This window comes from Triticum urartu, chromosome 5A (assembly GCF_056163025.1).
Source record: "Triticum urartu cultivar PI428250 chromosome 5A, HENAU_Tu73, whole genome shotgun sequence".
In the NCBI taxonomy this organism is placed as follows: Eukaryota; Viridiplantae; Streptophyta; class Magnoliopsida; order Poales; family Poaceae; genus Triticum; species Triticum urartu.
In genome coordinates this window covers 494537873-494559455 of record NC_141877.1, presented here as the reverse complement: position 1 = coordinate 494559455, position 21583 = coordinate 494537873, and the positions used below count along the sequence as shown (strand labels likewise).

At 44.3% G+C, this 21583-nt stretch overlaps 1 pseudogene; it reads right to left on the bottom strand.

Moving 5' to 3' along the window:
- Nucleotides 1-19678: 19678 nt before the first annotated feature.
- LOC125536004 (uncharacterized) lies at nucleotides 19679-21069 on the bottom strand (annotated as a pseudogene).
- Nucleotides 21070-21583: the final 514 nt, after the last annotated feature.

The window sequence follows — 21583 nt, the reverse complement described above, 5'->3', positions numbered from 1 at the left end:
GCTCCAGACGATGCGCTTGAGCTCAAGTGGGAGTTCGATGAAGACTCTCGCCGTTACTATGTGTCTTTCCCAGATGATCAGTAGTGGTGCCCAGTTGGGGCGATCGGGGACCGTGTCGCGTGTGGGGGTTGATCTTTATTCTAGTACCGTAGTCAGACCATGAGTGTATTGGATGAATGTAATGTTATTCATGTATTTGTGTGACGTGGCGAGTGTAAGCCAACTATGTATCTTTTCCCCTTTATTTATATTACATGGGTTGTTTGCGAAGATTACCTCACTTGTGACATTGCTTTCAATGCGGTTATGCCTCTAAGTCGTGCTTCGACACGTAGGAGATATAGCCGCATCAAGGGCGTTACAAGTTGGTATTAGAGCCTTCCCCGACCTTAGGAGCCCCCTGCTTGATCGAATCGTTGGCACTGTTGAGTCTAGAAAAATGTTTTGAGTCATTTAGGATTTATATATCGGAGAGTTTGGAATTCTTTTTACTTCCCAGTCCCTTCATCGCTCTGGTGAGGCATCATGACATAGAGTTTTGACTCGTCTCTTCTCAAATTTCACTAAAAAAAATTAGGATCATGCGGGTATCTTGGAATCGTTCCGATCGATTTGTGACGAGAACATTGTTCTTGGTGCCTCCTATCATTTAGGGGTTGTGGCAGTGTCCCGGGGAGTTGAGCTCTGAGGTGTTGTCATCACAATTTTATCGTTGAGATTCTGGAATACCTGAGTTTCGCCGACATCAAAAATCTCTTTTATGCAGTTGTTGGTGAGATAACCTCGAGGCCACCCAGTACTGGGGCGGGAGTTCGGGAGTATTGCCATAACTTGTATAACGGATGCTTTTCGAAGGTTGAGGTAAATGATTTCCAAAGGTTTCTCGGTTATGTGTTGAAGGATGGATACAGCTGGATGTAGGATTTGCTAGATTTGGGTGAGATATTATGCTTCCCCTGTATCCCTAACACCTGATTGCATAACCGGAAAGGTTCGGGAGTTTCATAGGTGGGAATTCTTGTAGCTCTAGTTCTTCTTCCGTGGATATTTGGTTTGGGATTGGGTAATCCTCACCAAGTATTTGTTCTTGTCCGTACCTTGTTGTTTTTCTTCTACCTCAATTCTAAGTGGCTTCTCAATTTATGGAAATGTGACCATTTCAATTGGAATGCATTCGTTCATTTTGTTCGGATGTGAAGACTATATGTTGCAATTTCAACCCGTTTGATTCAGCTTAAATATTGTTCTGTCAATGTGCTAACGGATGTCACTGTTGGGGAACGTAGCAATAATTAAAAAATTTCCTATGTGTCACCAAGATCAATCTAGGAGATACTAGCAACGAGAGAGAGAGTGCATCTTCATACCCTTGAATATCGCTAAGCGGAAGCGTTCAAGAGAACGGGGTTGATGAAGTCGTACTCGTCGTGATCCAAATCACCGATGATCCTAGTGCCGAACGGATGGCACCTCCGTGTTCAACACACATACGGAATGGAGAGACATCTCCTCCTTCTTGATCCAGCAAGGGGAGAGGAGAGGTTGATGGAGATCCAGCAGCACGACGACGTAGTGGTGGAAGTAGCGGGATCCCGGCAGGGCTTCGCCAAGCACAAGCGGGGAGGAAGAGGTGTCACGGGAGGGAGGGAGGTGCCAGGGCTTCAGGTGAGGCTGCCCTCCCTCCCCTCCACTATATATAGGGGCCTAGGGGGGCGCCGGCCCCTTGTAGATCCCATCTAGGGAGGGGGGGCAGCCCTAGGGGTGGCTTGGCCTCCAAGCCAAGTGGAGGCGCCCCCACCCCTTAGGGTTTCCAACCCTAGGCGCATGGGAGGCCCAAGGGGGGGTGCACCAGCCCACCAGGGGCTGGTTCCCACGCCCCTTCAGCCCATGGGGCCCTCCGGGATAGGTGGCCCCACCCGGTGGACCCCCGGGACCCTTCCGGTGGTCCCGGTACAATACGGATGACCCCCGAAACCTTCCCGGTGGCCGAAACTGGACTTCTTATATATAAATCTTTACCTCTGGACCATTCCGGAACTCCTCGTGACGTCCGGGATATCATCCGGGACTCCGAACAACTTTCGGGTTACCGCATACTAATATCTCTACAAGTCTAGCGTCACCGAACCTTAAGTGTGTAGACCCTACGGGTTCGGGAGACATGTAGACATGACCGAGACAACTCTCCGGTCAATAACCAACAGCGGGATCTGGATACCCATGTTGGCTCCCACATGCTCCACGATGATCTCATTGGATGAACCACGATGTCGAGGATTCAATCAATCCCGTATTCAATTCCCTTTGTCTATCGGTATGATACTTGCCTGAGATTCGATCGTCGGTATCCCGATACCTTGTTCAATCTCATTACCGGCAAGTCTCTTTACTTTTTCCGTAACACATCATACCGTGATCAACTCCTTGGTCACATTGTGCACATGATGACGATGTCCTACCGAGTGGGCCCAGAGATACCTCTCCGTTACACGGAGTGACAAATCCCAGTCTCGATTCGTGCCAACCCAACAGACACTTTCGGAGATACCCGCAGTGCACCTTTATAGCCACCCAGTTACGTTGTGACGTTTGGTACACCCAAAGCATTCGTACGGTATCCAGGAGTTGCACAATCTCATGGTCTAAGGAAATGATACTTGACATTAGAAAAGCTTTAGCATACGAACTACACGATCTTGTGCTAGGCTTAGGATTGGGTCTTGTCCATCATATCATTCTCCTAATGACGTGATCCCGTTATCAATGACATCCAATATCCATGGTCAGGAAACTGTAACCATCTATTGATCAACGAGCTAGTCAACTAGAGGCTTACTAGGGACATGGTGTTGTCTATGTATCCACACATGTATCTGTGTTTCCTATCAATACAATTCTAGCATGGATAATAAACGATTATCATGAACAAGGAAATATAATAATAACTAATTTATTATTGCCTCTAGGGCATATTTCCAAAAGTCTCCCACTTGCACTAGAGTCAATAATCCAGTTCACATCGCTATGTGATTAACACTCAAGGTCACATCCCCATGTGACTAACACCCAAAGAGTTTACTAGAGTCAATAATCTAGTTCACATTACCATGTGATTAACACTCAATGAGTTCTGGATTTGATCATGTTATGCTTGTGAGAGATGTTATAGTCAACGGGTCTGAACCTTTTAGATCCATGTGTGCTTTACAAATCTCTATGTCATCTTGTAGATGCAGCTACCACGCGCTACTTGGAGCTATTCCAAATAACTGCTCTACTATACGAATCCGGTTTACTCCTCAGAGTCATCCAGATTAGTGTCAAAGTTTGCATCGACGCAACTCTTTACGACGAACTCTTTTACCACCTCCATAATTGAGAAAACTAGATGACCCGGTGCGCCAAATGACGCAGAGACCCATTTGAAACCATGTTCGTGTTGAGAAATATTTGCCTTTTTAGTAACTTTATGTTTGATCAAGGATAGAGACCATGTTAAACCCAAAGTGTTTTGAACGTGTATTTGGACAACGTGCCATTTGGCTCTATGTTACCCAAGTAAGGTGCAAGGTCCAAATTCAAGCATCAAGGGTAATGATTCTAAACCTTTTGTAACAGAAACCTTTGCATTTGTTAGTAACTTTGAGTTTTAGCAAGCACCGAGGGTAATAATTATAAACCTTTTATATGAAAAATTAAGGAATACCTATGTTCAAACTATATACTTTAGCATGTGAAACTAATTCAAACTGTGCAAGTTGAAATATTTAGATACCGATCGTAAAATTGCCGGCTCCACTCTACTGCGACGCGAGGGCCGGCTTGCTGCACCTTCCCCACATAATTGGCCATAAAATTTTCAATTGTCTACATTAGTACTTCTTAGACACCATATAGGAGATGGGAGAAAAGTAAAAACATTGTTAAATGAAAACTATGTACCTTAGCTATCTAAGGCTTATGAAAACTGCAATCTTGAAAGAGGAAAACAACATTAGAAATCTTAATGTTCCTGGTCCTGAATAGTGTATTCGTCTAAATATGTAGTTGATCACCCGGTGCAAAGTAAAAAACTTCTCATGATATACCGCTGGGAACCTAAAAGCAAGTCATCACACATACAAACATTCCAAGGGAAAATGCGTAAACTCACAACTCAAACAAACTACTAACAAGACCATGTATGATTTTGCAGCTTAGAATCTACATAAAATAGAACAGTGCAGGTAACCTCTGCCTAAATCTCACTACTAACTTTATTCAAACATTTATTCTTAGATCATTCGTACTCCTTTTATGTACAAATCATGCAATATCTCTGTCTAAATCAATGCCAATGCATGCACATGCACAAGTCTAAACTAAACAACATATATGATATAGCATAATTATATGATCTAAAATAGATGCATGATCAGGGGAGGAAGATGGTGAAGCCAAAGATGAGCAACTGAGATTGGGGAACGACGACCGGCGAGCAGTAGCCCATAGGGATGGCCGGCTCCATTCGACCATGACGCGAGCAACGCCGGAGCTCCGGCCTGGCTGCTCCTTCCCCATGCCCGTCCTACTCATCCTCCCCCGCTTCTCCACACCAAGCATGAAGACCACACCAGCCAGGCTCTCTTTATGGCGACGACCTGCGCCCGATCCAGAATCCTTGCTACACAAGGAAATAGATGACCCGAAGCAGTCCAATAATTAGTAGCATCAGAGATCTCATACATAGCGCATTCAGAAATATAACGGTTTACATTCTGGTCAATGGCAGCATGAAGTCCAAAAGCATCAAGTGAAGCAAGAAGAAAGGTTTAAAGATAGTTCAAGGTAAAGAAAATCCTTAGGGTTATTTACAACAATTTATTTAGGTTGCTTTCATAAAGCATAGTGCGACACCATCCAGTTAACAATATGAAGTGGATGGCCGTCTCAATTCCTTGCTTCATGCGATGAACAAATCTGTGTGAAAATACACAATGTTAGTTACTGCATGGACACAATGTGTTGGAAAGTTGACCGAAAATGGTAATTATATTACTTTATCATAGGTTATGGGAGTAATCACTGCATATTCCATCGGTACCAAAGATTAGCTAAAATAACTCTTTTCTAGGAAACAAATGACAATCTATCTGGTGTAGATATATACTATAGATGCAGTGTTTTCAGCAAACCAATTAGCTTTACACTTAGAACCCAGCTCAGAATAAAAAGGGAACTTATAATGAGAAAGGAGGGAATTTTATAAGCATATTAATCTCTACATCATAGACTCTTTGTGAATCTGGACCATTATTAATAATTTAACATGTCATGACCTATTTTGTTCTCATGTCAATGGAAAGAAACACCTACTCACACATGTAAAAAGGCTAAAGCTACCACTGAACCAAAGCTATGAAGAAACATCAATTCTAATGTTGTGTGAAACAACCTTTTGTCAGAACAAACCAAGCCTATGCAAAACTGTAATGCAAATTATAGAATAAACTTAGTAACACAACTATTTGTTTGTTTGATGGAAAATTTTAATTCTACGAAAGAAAGCAAAATGCTGAGAGACTTATCAAGGGATACCTGAATTTCATTGGCGTGTGCAATTTCTAGGAGTAAAGAACTCTGTTGCTCACATTCATATACATCTTCTAATCAAGAATAGTCTACAAAAGTGCATGCTAAGATGTAGTCTGAAGAAAACAATTATAAGTATGCCCAAACCAGAAAATCGATGTAATATCTTGTAAAACAAATATCAAAATCATGCCTAATTTCACCTTTTAGGGATTAGAGCAAGATTCAGAAATAGAACCATCCTTATTAAATGCTCTCTGCTCTGAACCACAGTTTTAGAATGATTCTGAAAGTACAAATTCTAGAGGCTTCTTGATGTAAATTTGGAACAAATATGAATCCAATGTATGGAGAAATAAGACAGAGGCCAATTTTTTTCTACTAAGATGTATCTTGTATGAAACTGCGCCCAGATACAATTGGTATCAAACAATTTGGTTCCAGGTATTAAAAGGAAAAGGTAACCTCCTTATTTTTCAGGTAATATCAAAAATGTGGGTCTACAAAAGATTTAATAGACCTACAGAGTTAGTTTCTGAGCTACCAATTTAAATAATTTAATGAGAAAGCTAATCCCACGACCAAAGTGTGTCTGCATGTTGTGCTAACTACACTTTAAGGCTTGAAGAAAATGTACATATATGTTAGGCGACATAACAATGTGATGGTTGTATGCATCAATTAATGCAGAGGCCGGGGGTTTTAACCTCCTTTTCCAAAAACACGTGAGCCATTCATTCAGTAGAAAATTGCAACCAAGTATAGAACCGGCAAATTAAACAATATTTGGATCCATCCTCTAAGAATAGCTATTAATCAAACATCATACCTTGTGTCGTTGGCATAAGTTGATGGCAAGCTAGGACAGCAAATAAAAGTAGATCCGCTACTTCTAGTAATTCTACCAGACACCTGCATGGAGAAAACATGGCATCAGAGGTTAACGATCAAACACGTGGTAAGCATCAAGCAAGGCCATCAACCATTTAAGTAATAATACAGGAAAAGAACCACCATATATTTGAAGGAGCGAGCTTTGAAATAGAACATCGCTGAGGCAAGTTGGCTAATGCGTTTCAATTAGGATAGGATAGGAGTGACAGTTAGTACTTAGAAGCTCTCTTGCTCCTCTTAAGAACTTAAAAGGTCCTTTCTTTTCTTTTCTCGACAATACGTGTTGGGAGACCAGCTCATGAACAGAAAGCATTCCAGCGAGGATGCACATACTTAATATGGTTTGGCTCATAACATAGTTGAAATTCGTTGTCTCAATAGTGCTTCACATTAATTTTGGTAGAAACATATTTCACATTAATTTTGGTAGAAACATATTTCACATTAATTTTAATTAAGAGGAGCAGGGGCATTTAATGGCAGATGCAAGCAATTGTGATCAGCAGAAAAGGCTAAATCGTCAGGGTGCCGACGACATAGATCAATTCTTTGTTTGGGAACTGACCTTATGATGAACCAACTTGGGTCGACACACACATCGTATAAAATCTACCAGACCAGGTACTACCACGACTTGACTCCATGAGGCCCACAAACTTCCAACGACGTGAAACCACCGTCAGCATCAGATAGCTTAATTCATAAATCCTGGCCCCTCCACCAAACAACTATTTCACATCTTCAGTACAAAAAACAAAGAATGTTTATTTGAAATGATTGACATGTGCTTTATGATTATTTAAATCACAGAATTTTCTCTCTCGTCCATCAACATAAACAGTGAAAGAAAATTAGACCAAAACACCTTTTTATGTAGAAGAGGTGAGCAGACTATTTAAAAACATGGCATATATTTCTGCATATAACTCAATGTGAAGTGGAGTAGTGGCTGACCTTGCAAAAAGACTCCTTTTCTCGAGGGAGTTAAGCCATACATATTAGAGGCGAGTAGAGAGCGGCCGTACTTGTCACCGGCTTCCACGTAGCCGCACCATAAGCACGAAGCTGAGAGGCCATAAACATGCAGAGGCTGCTTTCAAAGATTACACAGGTTACTCTCCAGGAAGAAAATATATAATTCATAGAATTATATTGACATGGAAAATCTTTTGATCTCCATGATTCCACTGAGATTGGTTTGCCTGGGGTTGGGGACCCACTCAGGACTATAGGATAGCAAAATCAACGGATCAAACAAACTGCACAGTGGGAAATTTCATGGCAATACAAGACCAGGAGGAGGGACCCTGTGATAGCAGGGTGGATTCAGTTGGGGGTGATGAACCCCGAGCACTCCGTCGCCAAAGAGTCCCTCATTTGCCACCACCGAAATTACTCTCAATTAGTCTACTCCTGGTTAGGCCTGAACCAGACGATTATTCAAAATTCAGTTTAGCAGAGATTTCGAGCACCACCTACCGCTAGCTGCTGGGGGATTCATGCAATGACCGCAGTAACCTAAGCCAATGCAGTAATGGCATGATACAACACAAAACTGGGCACACGTTGTTCTGTTGTCGCGACCCGACCCGAATGGATCAAGCGCTCTGTGCTTAGGTGTCATCCCTGGATCAGTAATGCTGACACCACACAGTACATCGAAGGATTTATAGCAGAGTGGCAATCACACACTTATTACATCGTTGTCTCAAAAGAGAGCTTATTACAATAAACATGGCTTAAGGCCATCTAGTGTCGATAACAGCGGAAGACTTGGAAGATAAATGGGTCCATCAACTCCAACGGCATCACTGAGTATAGAACCACGACCTAAAACACCTTACTCGTCATCTGAAAAGTCTGCAACATGAGAAGTTGCAGCCCGAAAACGGGTCAGCACATGGAATATGCTGGCAAAGTAACACATAGAGAGTAATGGAATGAAACAGCTATACTACATGCATATATGGCTGGTGGAAAGCTCTATGGTTACAATTTTTGCGTAAAGCCAGTTTTTCCCTACTGCAAAGGAATAAATTTATTTAACTATCAAGGTGGTTGTTAAACATCGAGAATGGTTGACAGCATTCCGATCCCAATTAAGTGAACAATTAAAACCCAACAACATTAATTAGAAGTAACATGATGAGATTCACATGATATTCAAGTACTAGATACTCAAGTTGTCCATAACCGGGGACACGGCTAATCATGATTAGTTTGTTACACTCTGCAGAGGTTTGCGCACTTTTCCCCACAAGACTCGATCGCCTCCGTTTGGTTTCTCGCACTACATGGTGTTTGAGAAGACGGATGACCGAGACACAGTCTTTCAGAAGCGCTAGCACCTTACATGTGGGGTAGACCGTACCACCTACAACCCCTACATCTGCTAGTCCACCCCGTAAGAGTTCGCACAACTTAGTCAACTATGCCAGAGCCCATAGTAGCATGTGGCTGCACACGGAAGTTTCTAGCATGAATTATCTTATGATCCCTTTGAGCCTGGGTGGCGGTCCGAAAAAAAACAGGCAAGTCCTGATAGACATCAGGTGCCTCAATCCACCCAGATGTGTGTTTAAGTTGCCACCTTAGATAAACCATTAATTAACAACTCACATCTGTCATGGATATCACTCACCCAATCCACGTCTACTAGCATAGCATGGCATAATAAGCAAACGTAGAAGTAACTCCCAAAGGTTTCATAATAAACAGGTAATAGGTACTACCTCATCTACTTCCCATCCCACAGTTTAATTAGATCCTAATCATGCAATGTGAGAGGATTGATCTAATGCAATAAAACATGGGTTGTATAAAAGGTATGATCAAAGTGTTACTTGCCTTGCTGATGATCCGCGAGACCTAGGGTTTCGAAGTAACAGGCGGCGCAATCCGGGTGATCTATCGCAGACAAACAACAAGCACACAATAAGTACTCATCTAATGCACAGGTAAAACTCGAACAAGAGATCGAACCAGAAAGTTCAACTTAAGAACTCCGGTTGCAAAGAAAGAATGAACCGAACAAAGAAACGGAAAAACAAACGGCGGAAGAAAACAACTCGGTTCTAGCAAGTTGAAACTAGGTCAAATTTTACTGGGGCAAAAGCTTGTTTAAGTTGATTAGACGGAACGGCGGTTTCGAAACGAAACTCCAGGCGTTTGAATCACCTGATTCCGATAAACGAGCGAGAAGAAAGACTAGAACGAAGATCGGATCTGAGATCGCGATCGTGGAATAAATCCGACGAGAAGAAAAAGAAGAACGGTTATACGAACAGACGTTCGTTAACCTAGAAGAATTCGGTGATCACGTTCGTTAGGACGAACGGTCCGGCGAACGGTCCAAAGGCAACTAAATCGGAAAAGAAAACGAATCCGATCTAGGGTTTCCGAGAAGAAAACCGAAACGAAAAACCGATCTAGAAAACGAATCAGAGGAGAGGAAAAGAATCGGAACGATTAGAAGAAAACGATCCGAGGAAAAGAGACGCGGGGCAACCTCCGGCGAGGGGCTCCGGCGGCGGCGTAGGGCAGCGGCGGCGTGGGCAAAGTGCGGCGGCGGCATGGGCAAGGTGCTGCGGCGCGGGTGTGGGGTGGCGCGGCGGCGGTGTAGGGCGCGGGGTGGGGTGCGGTGGAGGGCTTGGGGTTTGATTTGATGGGTTTAGAGGGGGGGGGTGTTGGGGTATTTATATTGGGGAGGGGAGGAGAACTTGGGGTAGGGGACAAGAAAAAGAAAGGAAAAAGGAAAACGAAACAAGGAAAAGGGAGGGGGCTAACCCTAGCCGGACTCGGCTAGAGCAAGAGGCGGCGGCGGCTGGCGCCTGCCTTGCCTGGCGCACGGTGCGCAGGGAGGCTGGGGCGGTGGCTGGCTGGCTGGGCCTTTGGCCCGGCTGGCCTGCTGGAGTTCCTTTTTTTTAAACGGTTTCGCGCGCAGAAAAACACAGAAAAGAAAATCTATACGGGCTCCAAAATTTCTAAAGTAAATTTTCCCCGACTCCTAAAAATGAGTCGAACAAAATGAACTTTACTCCGGACCTGGAGTGCAATTTTTGAAAACGCGCATTTTTCCCTATCCAAATAAAATGCAAATAAAACTCCGGCAAAACCAAAACTTGATCTATTTACTAAATCTTCATTTTCCTCAATTTTTGGAAAGTCATATTATTCCCTCTCTCATTTTTTGATATAGGAAAATAATTGAAGATGAAATAAATAAATCAAATGATCCTCTTTTCAAATTCGAGAAAACTCTCAAATATGAAAATAACGAAATCCCCAACTCTCTCCGAAGGTCCTTGAGTTGCGTGAAATTTCTAGGATCAACCAAAATGCAAGAAAATATGATATGCATGATGATCTAGTGTATAACCTTCCAAATTGCAAATTTGGGATGTTACAAACCTACCCCCCTTAAGATGAATCTCGCCCTCGAGATTCGGGTTGGCTAGAAAATAGGTGAGGGTGGTCCTTGAGCAAATCTTCTTGTCTCTCCCAGGTGGCTTCATCCTCTGAGTGGTGGTGCCACTGAACTTTGCAAAATTTGATAACCTTGCTGCGAGTAACTCTACTGGCAAACTCGAGAATCTTGACTGGCTTCTCCTCATATGTTAAGTCATCCTTCAACTGAATCGCTTCGAGTGGTACTGTATCTCTTAGCGGTACCTCTGCCATCTCGGCGTGACATTTCTTCAGCTGAGAAACATGGAATACATCATGAACTCCTGACAGTCCCTCTGGTAATTCCAACTTATAAGCGACTTCTCCCATACGGTGCAAGATCTTATACGGTCCAACGAAACGCGGTGCTAATTTTCCCTTAACTCCAAAGCGCTTAACTCCTCAAAGTGGGGATACTCGAAGATAAACTCTGTCTCCGGTTTCGTAAACTGTCTCCTTGCGTTTAGAATCTGCGTAGCTCTTCTGCCTGGACTGGGCTACCTTGAGCCTATCGCGAATCAACTTAACTTTCCGTTCAGACTCCTTAATCAAATCTGGTCCAAAGAATTGACGGTCTCCAACTTCGTCCCATGACAACGGTGTCCTGCACCTTCTTCCGTATAAAGCTTCGAAAGGTGCCATCTTCAAACTGGTTTGGTAACTGTTGTTATAGGAAAATTCCGCATACGGCAAGTTATCGTCCCAGCTAGATCCATAATCTAGTGCACAAGCTCTCAGCATATCTTCCAAAATCTGATTGACTCTCTCGGTCTGTCCATCTGTCTGCGGATGAAAAGCTGTGCTGAACTCCAGTCTGGTTCCTAATGTTTCATGCAACTGATTCCAAAACTTTGAGGTAAATTGGGTTCCTCTATTTGATACGATACTCCTCGGAACTCCATGCAAACAAATGATCCTAGTCATGTATATCTTTGACAACTTAGCACTGGTGTAAGTGGTCTTAACTGGAATAAAATGTGCTACCTTTGTCAAACAATCAACTACTACCCATATCGAGTCATAGCCTGATTTTGTCCTGGGTAGTCCTGTGATAAAATCCATGCCTATCTTATCCCACTTCCATTCGGGTATCGGCAATGGTTGTAACAATCCTGCTGGCTTCTGATGCTCTGCCTTTACTCTCTGACATACATCACAAACTGCTACATATGCTGCAATATCCTTCTTCATTCCGGTCCACCAGAATGTTTCCTTTAAATCCAAATACATCTTGGTATTCCCTGGGTGAATCGAATACGGTGAATCATGTGCCTCTTGCAAAATCAACTTCCTGATCTCCGGGTCATTGGGCACATAAACACGGTCCTCAAACCATAAGGTATCGTGCTCATCCTCACGAAATCCCTTTGCTTTTCCTTTGCTCAATTTCTCTTTTATAGCAGCAATCTCCTTGTCAGATTTCTAAGCTTCTCTGATCTTATCCATCAATGTTGACTGAATCTCCAATGCTGCTACATAGCCTCTCGGAACTATTTCCAAACATAGCTCACGAAGGTTTTCTGCTAACTCCTTTGGTACTTTTCCTGTCATTACCATATTGACATGGCTCTTACGGCTCAATGCGTCAGCTACCACATTAGCTTTTCCGGGATGGTAATGCAATCTCATGTCATAATCCTTGATGAGCTCCAACCATCTCCTTTGTCTGAGGTTCAACTCCTTCTGAGTGAAAATGTACTTCAAACTCTTGTGATCCGTGTACACCTCACAATGATTTCCAATGAGGAAATGTCTCCACGTTTTCAATGCATGCACTACGGCTGCTAACTCCAAATCATGCGTGGCATAATTCAATTCATGAGGCTTCAGTTGTCGTGAAGCATACGAAACAACTCTTCCTTCCTGCATAAGCACTGCTCCAAGTCCTCGACGTGAAGCGTCGCAATATACCTCATAATCCTTGGCCTGATCTGGCAAAATTAATACTGGTGAGGTAACCAAGCGTTTCTTCAATTCCTGGAAACTAGCCTCACATTCCTCAGTCCAATTGAACTTAGTATCCTTCTTCAACAATTCAGTCATAGGCTTCGCAATCTTTGAAAAGTTCTCAATAAATCTCCGGTAGTATCCTGCGAGTCCAAGAAAACTCCGGATCTCTCCAACTGTTGTTGGTGCTTCCCATTCGGTTACGGTCTCAACCTTTGTGGGGTCAACTGCTATACCTTCTCTGGATATAACGTGTCCGAGGAATCCAACTTCCTTCAACCAAAACTCACATTTGCTGAATTTGGCATATAACTGATGTTCCCTTAGTTTCTCCAAAACCAAACGCAAATGTTCCTTATGCTCCTCTTCATTCTTTGAATAAAACAGGATGTCATCAATGAACACTACGACGAACTTATCCAAAAACTCCATAAACACTTTGTTCATCAGGTTCATAAAATAGGTAGGTGTGTTAGTCAATCCAAATGACATAACGGTATACTCATACAGTCCATATCTCGTGGTGAATGCTGTCTTAGGTATGTCCTGCTCTCGAATCTTCAACTGATGGTACCCTGATCGCAAATCGATCTTGGAAAACACTTTAGCTCCTTGCAACCAATCAAACAGATCGTTGATCATTGGCAGTGGGTACTTATTCTTGATGGTTACTTCGTTCAATCCCCGATAATCAACAACCATCCTTAATGATCCATCCTTATTTTCCACTAGAAGTACGGGTGATCCCCAAGGCGAAGAACTTGGGTGAATGTAACCTTTATCCAATAACTCCTTAATCTGATTCTTAATTTCCACCAAATCCTTTGCTGGCATCCGGTACGGTCGCTTCGATATTGGGCCTGTACCTGGCAATAACTCAATCAAAAACTCAATGTCTCTATCCGGTGGCATGCCTGGTAATTCCTCAGGAAATACATCAGGAAAATCCTTTACCACTGGTACTTCCTCTTGGACAACTCCTGTTAGGCAGTTTACTTGTGTCCTGTTTGGCACATACCGGGATACATACTTGATCCTTCTTCCTTCTGGTGTGGTAAGCAAAATTGACTTACTAGCACAATCGATGTTTCCTCCATACATCGACAACCAATCCATGCCTAATATCACATCCAATCCTTGAGATTCCAATATTATTAGGTCTGAGGGAAACACATAGTTACCAATCCTTAATGGTAACCGATCACACCATCGTCTAGCCATAAACTCCGCTCCTGGTGAGCTTACTAACATGGGTGACCTAAGGGCTTGGGTTGGCAGGTTATATTTATCCACAAATCCCCTTGATATGTATGAATGCGATGCACCAGTATCAAAAAGTACGAGTGCGGTAAATGACTTAACCAGAAACTTACCGATTACTGCATCAGGCTGATCTTCAACCTCCTCCACATTAATGTGGTTCACATGTCCCCTATTGAAAGGGTTCGGCTTCTTCCCAGAGCTTCCATTGCCATTTCCATTCTGGCCTTCGGGACATTCATTGGCATAATGTCCGGTCTTGGAACACTTGAAACAGGTGACTTGACTCAGGTCTCTCTTGGTTGGGGTCGATGGGGTGGTACGGTTCTGGCCGTTGCTTCCTCCATTCCCATTACCATTCTTGTGGCCATTATGGTTGTGCGAGCTACCTCCTCCATGGGTGTGATGAAACTGAAATCCCGGTTTAGGGGGTAAAACGGGGCTTCTGCTGGGCTCCAGAGTTATACTTCCCCTGTCCATACTTCTTCTTGCGGTTCTCAATCTGCTGTTGCTTCCCTTCAATCATGATGGCACGATCTACCAACTCCTGGTAGTTGTTGAAACTCGCTACCATCAACTGCATGCTTAGTTCATCATTCAATCCTTCCAGAAACTTCTCCTACTTAGCTGCATCCGTAGCCACGTCATCTGGAGAATAACGTGCTAACTTGCCGAAGTTGTCAACGTACTGGCCAACTGTCCTTCCTCCTTGGCGTAAGTTGCGAAACTCACGCTTCTTTATGGCCATAGCTCCTGCTGAAACATGGGCAGTGCGGAAAGCTTGCTGAAACTGATCCCATGTGACAGTGTCAACTGGGTAAGTGGCTGTGAAATTCTCCCACCATGCTGCCGCGGGTCCGTCAAGCTGGTGAGCGGCAAACTTCACTTTCTCACCATCCGTGCATCCTGCAGTGGTCAACTCCCTTCCTATCTTGCGGAGCCAATCGTCTGCTACTGTTGGCTCGGTGCTACTGGAAAACACCGGCGGATTCAGCCTAAGGAAATGGGCTAAGTGGTCAACAGGTGGTGGTGGTGGGTTGTTGTTGTTGTTGTTGTTCTGTTGGTTCTGGACTAACATCTGCATCAATTGATTCTGCTGCTGGATCAACTGAGTGAGCTCCGGTGGAAATCCATTGTCACTTCTCGGAGGCATCTGAGGGTTTAGAAAAGATGAGATATAAGAATAGAGGGGGTCTAAAGGGAAAACACTACCCATATGCACATGAGAAAATGCACACAAAATCACTTCATTCAATCAAACAAGGGCTTACAATCGGTCTAAATCTATCGCAAAAGTGCTCGACTATAATGTTTACATGGGGAAATACTACTACTATCTGGTGGTCATCTAGAAATTTGAACCGGTGGAAGACTCCATGATATCTGCTCCAGCTTCGTCTTCAAAGTCGGGTTCACTTGGATCCGAATCGGTGTCATCGATGATTATGTAGTTGTCTGGACATGCGACGTACTCGTCTTCCTCTTTGGATGCTAACTTCCTCTTGAGTTCTTCAATCTCCTGCTTAAGATCGCCATTGTGCCTTGCTAGAGCTACGATCTCGTCCATGTAGTCCTTGCGTGTAGACTTCAGTTCTCCTTCTAGCTCGATGATCCTTGCCTTTGCATTCTTCAACTCTATCATATCATTGCACATCTGGTTCTCATGGCGTCGAATGTGCTGGTTTAACTCCTGGATGAAAGATGCAATGGATCTATCCTTCTTGGTGCTGACTAACTCCCATTGTTCATCTCGGCGTCCGCAAATCTGGTAGATAGTGTCCTTGAGGTCTTCTTGATAAACTTCTCCAATGCGTCCTATGGTGATATGAGCTGCCATGCTCCTTCCCAGACTCCAGGTTGGTGCATTGAAAATACTATCTATAGGCTTCGTGATTGGCGTGAATGTTCTCCCCGGAACGTGAGCTTGAATCTTCCAGTGCTCCTCTTCAGGCAGAGTGGCGTTGAAGGTTCCCGTGAAGATTGGTAATCCAATATTCAGGTACTTGGTGACTTCCTTCAGGTGAAATCCAAAAGGTGTGCCTTCATCCGGTTGGGCGTACTTAATCTTCGCGTTCGTCATCCTAAAAGGGTAGAAAAGGTGAGGAGTTAGAAAATGAGAAGAGAATGGTGATCTATGGCTTTAACTTAGTGGTCGTGTCCTACAGTCAGCGTGTGCTCTGATACCATTCTCTGTCGCGACCCGACCTGAATGGATCAAGCGCTCTGTGCTCAGGTGTCATCCCTGGATCAGTAATGCTGACACCACACAGTACATCGAAGGATTTATAGCAGAGTGGCAATCACACACTTATTACATCGTTGTCTCAAAAGAGAGCTTATTACAATAAACATGGCTTAAGGCCATCTAGTGTCGATAACAGCGGAAGACTTGGAAGATAAATGGGTCCATCAACTCCAACGGCATCACTGAGTATAGAACCACGACCTAAAACACCTTACTCGTCGTCTGAAAAGTCTGCAACATGAGAAGTTGCAGCCCGAAAACGGGTCAGCACATGGAATATGCTGGCAAAGTAACACATAGAGAGTAATGGAATGAAACAGCTATACTACATGCATATATGGCTGGTGGAAAGCTCTATGGTTACAATTTTTGCGTAAAGCCAGTTTTTCCCTACTGCAAAGGAATAAATTTATTTAACTATCAAGGTGGTTGTTAAACATCGAGAATGGTTGACAGCATTCCGATCCCAATTAAGTGAACAATTAAAACCCAACAACATTAATTAGAAGTAACATGATGAGATTCACATGATATTCAAGTACTAGATACTCAAGTTGTCCATAACCGGGGACACGGCTAATCATGATTAGTTTGTTACACTCTGCAGAGGTTTGCGCACTTTTCCCCACAAGACTCGATCGCCTCCATTTGGTTTCTCGCACTACATGGTGTTTGAGAAGACGGATGACCGAGACACAGTCTTTCAGAAGCTCTAGCACCTTACATGTGGGGTAGACCGTACCACCTACAACCCCTACATCTGCTAGTCCACCCCGTAAGAGTTCGCACAACTTAGTCAACTATGCCAGAGCCCATAGTAGCATGTGGCTGCACACGGAAGTTTCTAGCATGAATTATCTTATGATCCCTTTGAGCCTGGGTGGCGGTCCGAAAAAAAACAGGCAAGTCCTGATAGACATCAGGTGCCTCAATCCACCTAGATGTGTGTTTAAGTTGCCACCTTAGATAAACCATTAATTAACAACTCACATCTGTCATGGATATCACTCACCCAATCCACGTCTACTAGCATAGCATGGCATAATAAGCAAACGTAGAAGTAACTCCCAAAGGTTTCATAATAAACAGGTAATAGGTACTACCTCATCTACTTCCCATCCCACAGTTTAATTAGATCCTAATCATGCAATGTGAGAGGATTGATCTAATGCAATAAAACATGGGTTGTATAAAAGGTATGATCAAAGTGTTACTTGCCTTGCTGATGATCCGCGAGACCTAGGGTTTCGAAGTAACAGGCGGCGCAATCCGGGTGATCTATCGCAGACAAACAACAAGCACACAATAAGTACTCATCTAATGCACAGGTAAAACTCGAACAAGAGATCGAACCAGAAAGTTCAACTTAAGAACTCCGGTTGCAAAGAAAGAACGAACCGAACAAAGAAACGAAAAAACAAACGGCGGAAGAAAACAACTCGGTTCTAGCAAGTTGAAACTAGGTCAAATTTTACCAGGGAAAAAGCTTGTTTAAGTTGATTAGATGGAACGGCGGTTTCGAAACGAAACTCCAGGCGTTTGAATCACCTGATTCCGATAAATGAGCGAGAAGAAAGACTAGAACGAAGATCGGATCTGAGATCGCGATCGCGAAATAAATCCGACAAGAAGAAAAAGAAGAACGGTTATACGAACGGACGTTCGTTAACCTAGAAGAATTCGGTGATCACGTTCGTTAGGATGAACGGTCCGGCGAACGGTCCAAAGGCAACTAAATCGGAAAAGAAAACGAATCCGATCTAGGGTTTCGGAGAAGAAAACCGAAACGAAAAACCGATCTAGAAAACGAATCAGAGGAGAGGAAAAGAATCGGAACGATTAGAAGAAAACGATCCGAGGAAAAGAGACGCGGGGCAACCTCCGGCGAGGGGCTCCGGCGGCGGCGAAGGGCGGCGGCGGCGTGGGCAAGGTGCGGCGGCGCGGGTGTGGGGTGGCGTGGCGGCGGTGTAGGGAGCGGGGTGGGGTGCGGTGGAGGGCTTGGGGTTTGATTTGATGGGTTTAGAGGGGGGGGTGTTGGGGTATTTATATTGGGGAGGGGAGGAGAAAACTTGGGGTAGGGGACAAGAAAAAGAAAGGAAAAAGGAAAACGAAACAAGGAAAAGGGAGGGGGCTAACCCTAGCCGGACTCGGCTAGAGCAAGAGGCGGCGGCGGCTAGCGCCTGCCTTGCCTGGCGCACGGCGCGCAGGGAGGCTGGGGCGGTGGCTGGCTGGCTGGGCCTTTGGCCCGGCTGGCCTGCTGGAGTTCCTTTTTTTTAAAAGGTTTCGCGCGCAGAAAAACACAGAAAAGAAAATCTATACGGGCTCCAAAATTTCTAAAGTAAATTTTCCCCGACTCCTAAAAATGAGTCGAACAAAATGAACTTTACTCCGGACCTAGAATGCAATTTTTGAAAACGCGCATTTTTCCCTATCCAAATAAAATGCAAATAAAACTCCGGCAAAATCAAAACTTGATCTATTTACTAAATCTTCATTTTCCTCAATTTTGGGAAAGTCATATTATTCCCTCTCTCATTTTTTGATATAGGAAAATAATTGAAGATGAAATAAATAAATCAAATGATCCTCTTTTCAAATTCGAGAAAACTCTCAAATATGAAAATAACGAAATCCCCAACTCTCTCCGAAGGTCCTTGAGTTGCGTGAAATTTCTAGGATCAACCAAAATGCAAGAAAATATGATATGCATGATGATCTAGTGTATAACATTCCAAATTGCAAATTTGGGATGTTACATCTGTGTTTTAAACAGACCACACAGAAAATAGGAACCAAATCAAACACTGAATCGTCGGGCACTAAATTCATCATGTAGACCATATGTCCTAGGAATGCAGCTAAACTATGCTCCGAATTGGTGCACACAAGACCAACAGATTACTACACACGAGACTTGTATGCGGATACACATCAGTAACAAATCATCAAGTGCATTCCCTGAAAATCACTCCGTTATATAGCAGACCAAATTAGTAAGACGCGAACAATGAAGAATATCTTCCTTGAATCAGACACCAAAGCCATCAAAAGTCTATGGGTTACACATTAACAATATAGCGCTGTCATTCCCATCTTTTACACGAAAACAGCATATAGTCATGTTCTTGTATATCATGCACCAAAGAAATAACAGGTATCTGCTGCTGCATCAACATGTTTTTCTTTGTACTACTTTCCCTTTTGCACCGTCCAAAAAAAATCGATTTTTTGGTTTGCAAGGCCTCTTGCTCTGGGAATACACAACCATGTATCCTCATTTGATAGGTCATGAAGATTGGATCAAAAATTGCGTGAAAACTCTAGACCAAAATAAAAAATGCATCCCTGCCGGTCCAGCATTTATAATACAAATGCAATATTATTTTAGCATCTAACAACAAGCAGACAAGTACAAAAGATGGTGTTTTTCATAACCTCACCAGAGATGCGGAGAGCAAAAAGAGGGCAAATTCCCCAAAACTTATTAGCGAATGTGTCACTTCAAGCGTATCCTAGAGAAACTATGCTTCTTGGCTGTCTTTTGACATCTCTTCCATTTCCAATTCCTTGACTGCTGCTATGAGGCTGCGGGTAATGCCCTTAAGGTATAGTCCACTTCCCTCCATTTTCTCCAGGAGCTTCTCAGCTATTCTCCAGTCCATAGCCTTTAGACATAACGACTGGATGAGTTTGTTATACTCATCCACATTTGGCTGTACCCCGTCCTCCTTCATCTCCTTTAGGCACTCCAGGGCCTTCTCAAACTCCTCCATCTTGCAGTAACCACAGATCAGTATGTGATAATGGGCTTCATCAATCATGCCTCCCTTTGCGTAGCCACTCATGATCATGCTGTATGTATAAACATCAGGGCGCAGCCCTCGCCTCTCCATCACCCTAATCATATCCTTTGCGTTCCTCCATTTCTCCCTCTTTAGACAATCCTGTGATGACAAATTTGAACACTGCACTACCAGGAGCTGGGCCAAGATTCACCATCCTCATCAACAACTTCTTTGCATCCTTCACATTCTTCATCCTGCACAAACTATGTATAACGGCAGCCAAGGACTTGCCTGCATGCTTAAGAGACTCTCCTTTGTATTCCTCCAATAGCTCCAGAGCCATACTGATGGTCTCATCATTCTTCGCCAAAGCACCAACAAGGAAATCCAAGGATGACTTAGCCACGTAGGAATCTGAACCTTCTTCTCCTTCACTGCTAGGTATACTGAATGTGCCTCCGTCACCTTCTTCCCCTTGCAAAAGAAGGTCACAATCTCACCGGCCTTCTTCCCATCAGCAAAGCACCCAGAGCTAATCATCTTCTCGCAAACTCCCCATGCAGCACCAACCATGGACTTCTTTCCAGCCGCTTGAATCGCCAGATAATAGCTGTCACCGTCCGAGGTACAGCCAAACTCACTGAACTTATCAAGCACCTCTAGCGCCACCTTCGATTTCTCGAGCTTCCAGAACATTGCTAGCACTCTGTTTAGCAGTGGGGTGCTCCAGGGTTAGCCGCAGATGATGTTGGAGGACCAATGGAGATGGTAGGGGAACGATAGGAGAGCACGGGAAGGTGCTGGATGGCCGCTGGGGTCGCCGGAGCGGGCCGGAATCGGCCGGCGGTTGCTGCCCTTCTCCAGATCGAGGCTGCACTCCTGGCCTCTCCTGCTCCAGATCGAGGCCCGGATCGAGGCCATGCTCGGGAAGAGAGGAAGAGGAGGGGGAGGCGGAGCAACCCTTCTCTGGCCGCTACCAGGCGGGGAGGCGGAGCTGCGACGAGCGGCGGAGGAAGGGAGAGAAGGAGACGGAGGAGTGGCTGCGTGGCCGTGCGGGTCCTGCGGCGCGTCGCCGAGGGGATGGGAGCCGGCGACAGCAGGAGGGGGCGGGGAAGAGAAGAGTGGAGGGAGGAGAGGGAGATAGAGGAGGGCTCGCGGCGGAGGCGAGCGCGTGTGGATGAGGAGGGAGCTCAGGGAGGCGGCTGCGGGTGCGTGGGAGGAAGGTTTGGGGGCTAGGTTTCTACAAGCGGAGCGGCTGACTTTTATACACCTGCACGTGAAAGTACAATAATGCCCTCGGGGGGGCACGAAATCTACAAGCGGTGGCACGAGCGATTTAAAGGCGACGTGGAGGGCGCGGTTCTGCCTAGCAGTCTAGGAGGGTTTATATGTTCAATTCCTTAGTCCACTAGTTACTAAGGATAAGTTCGACCGC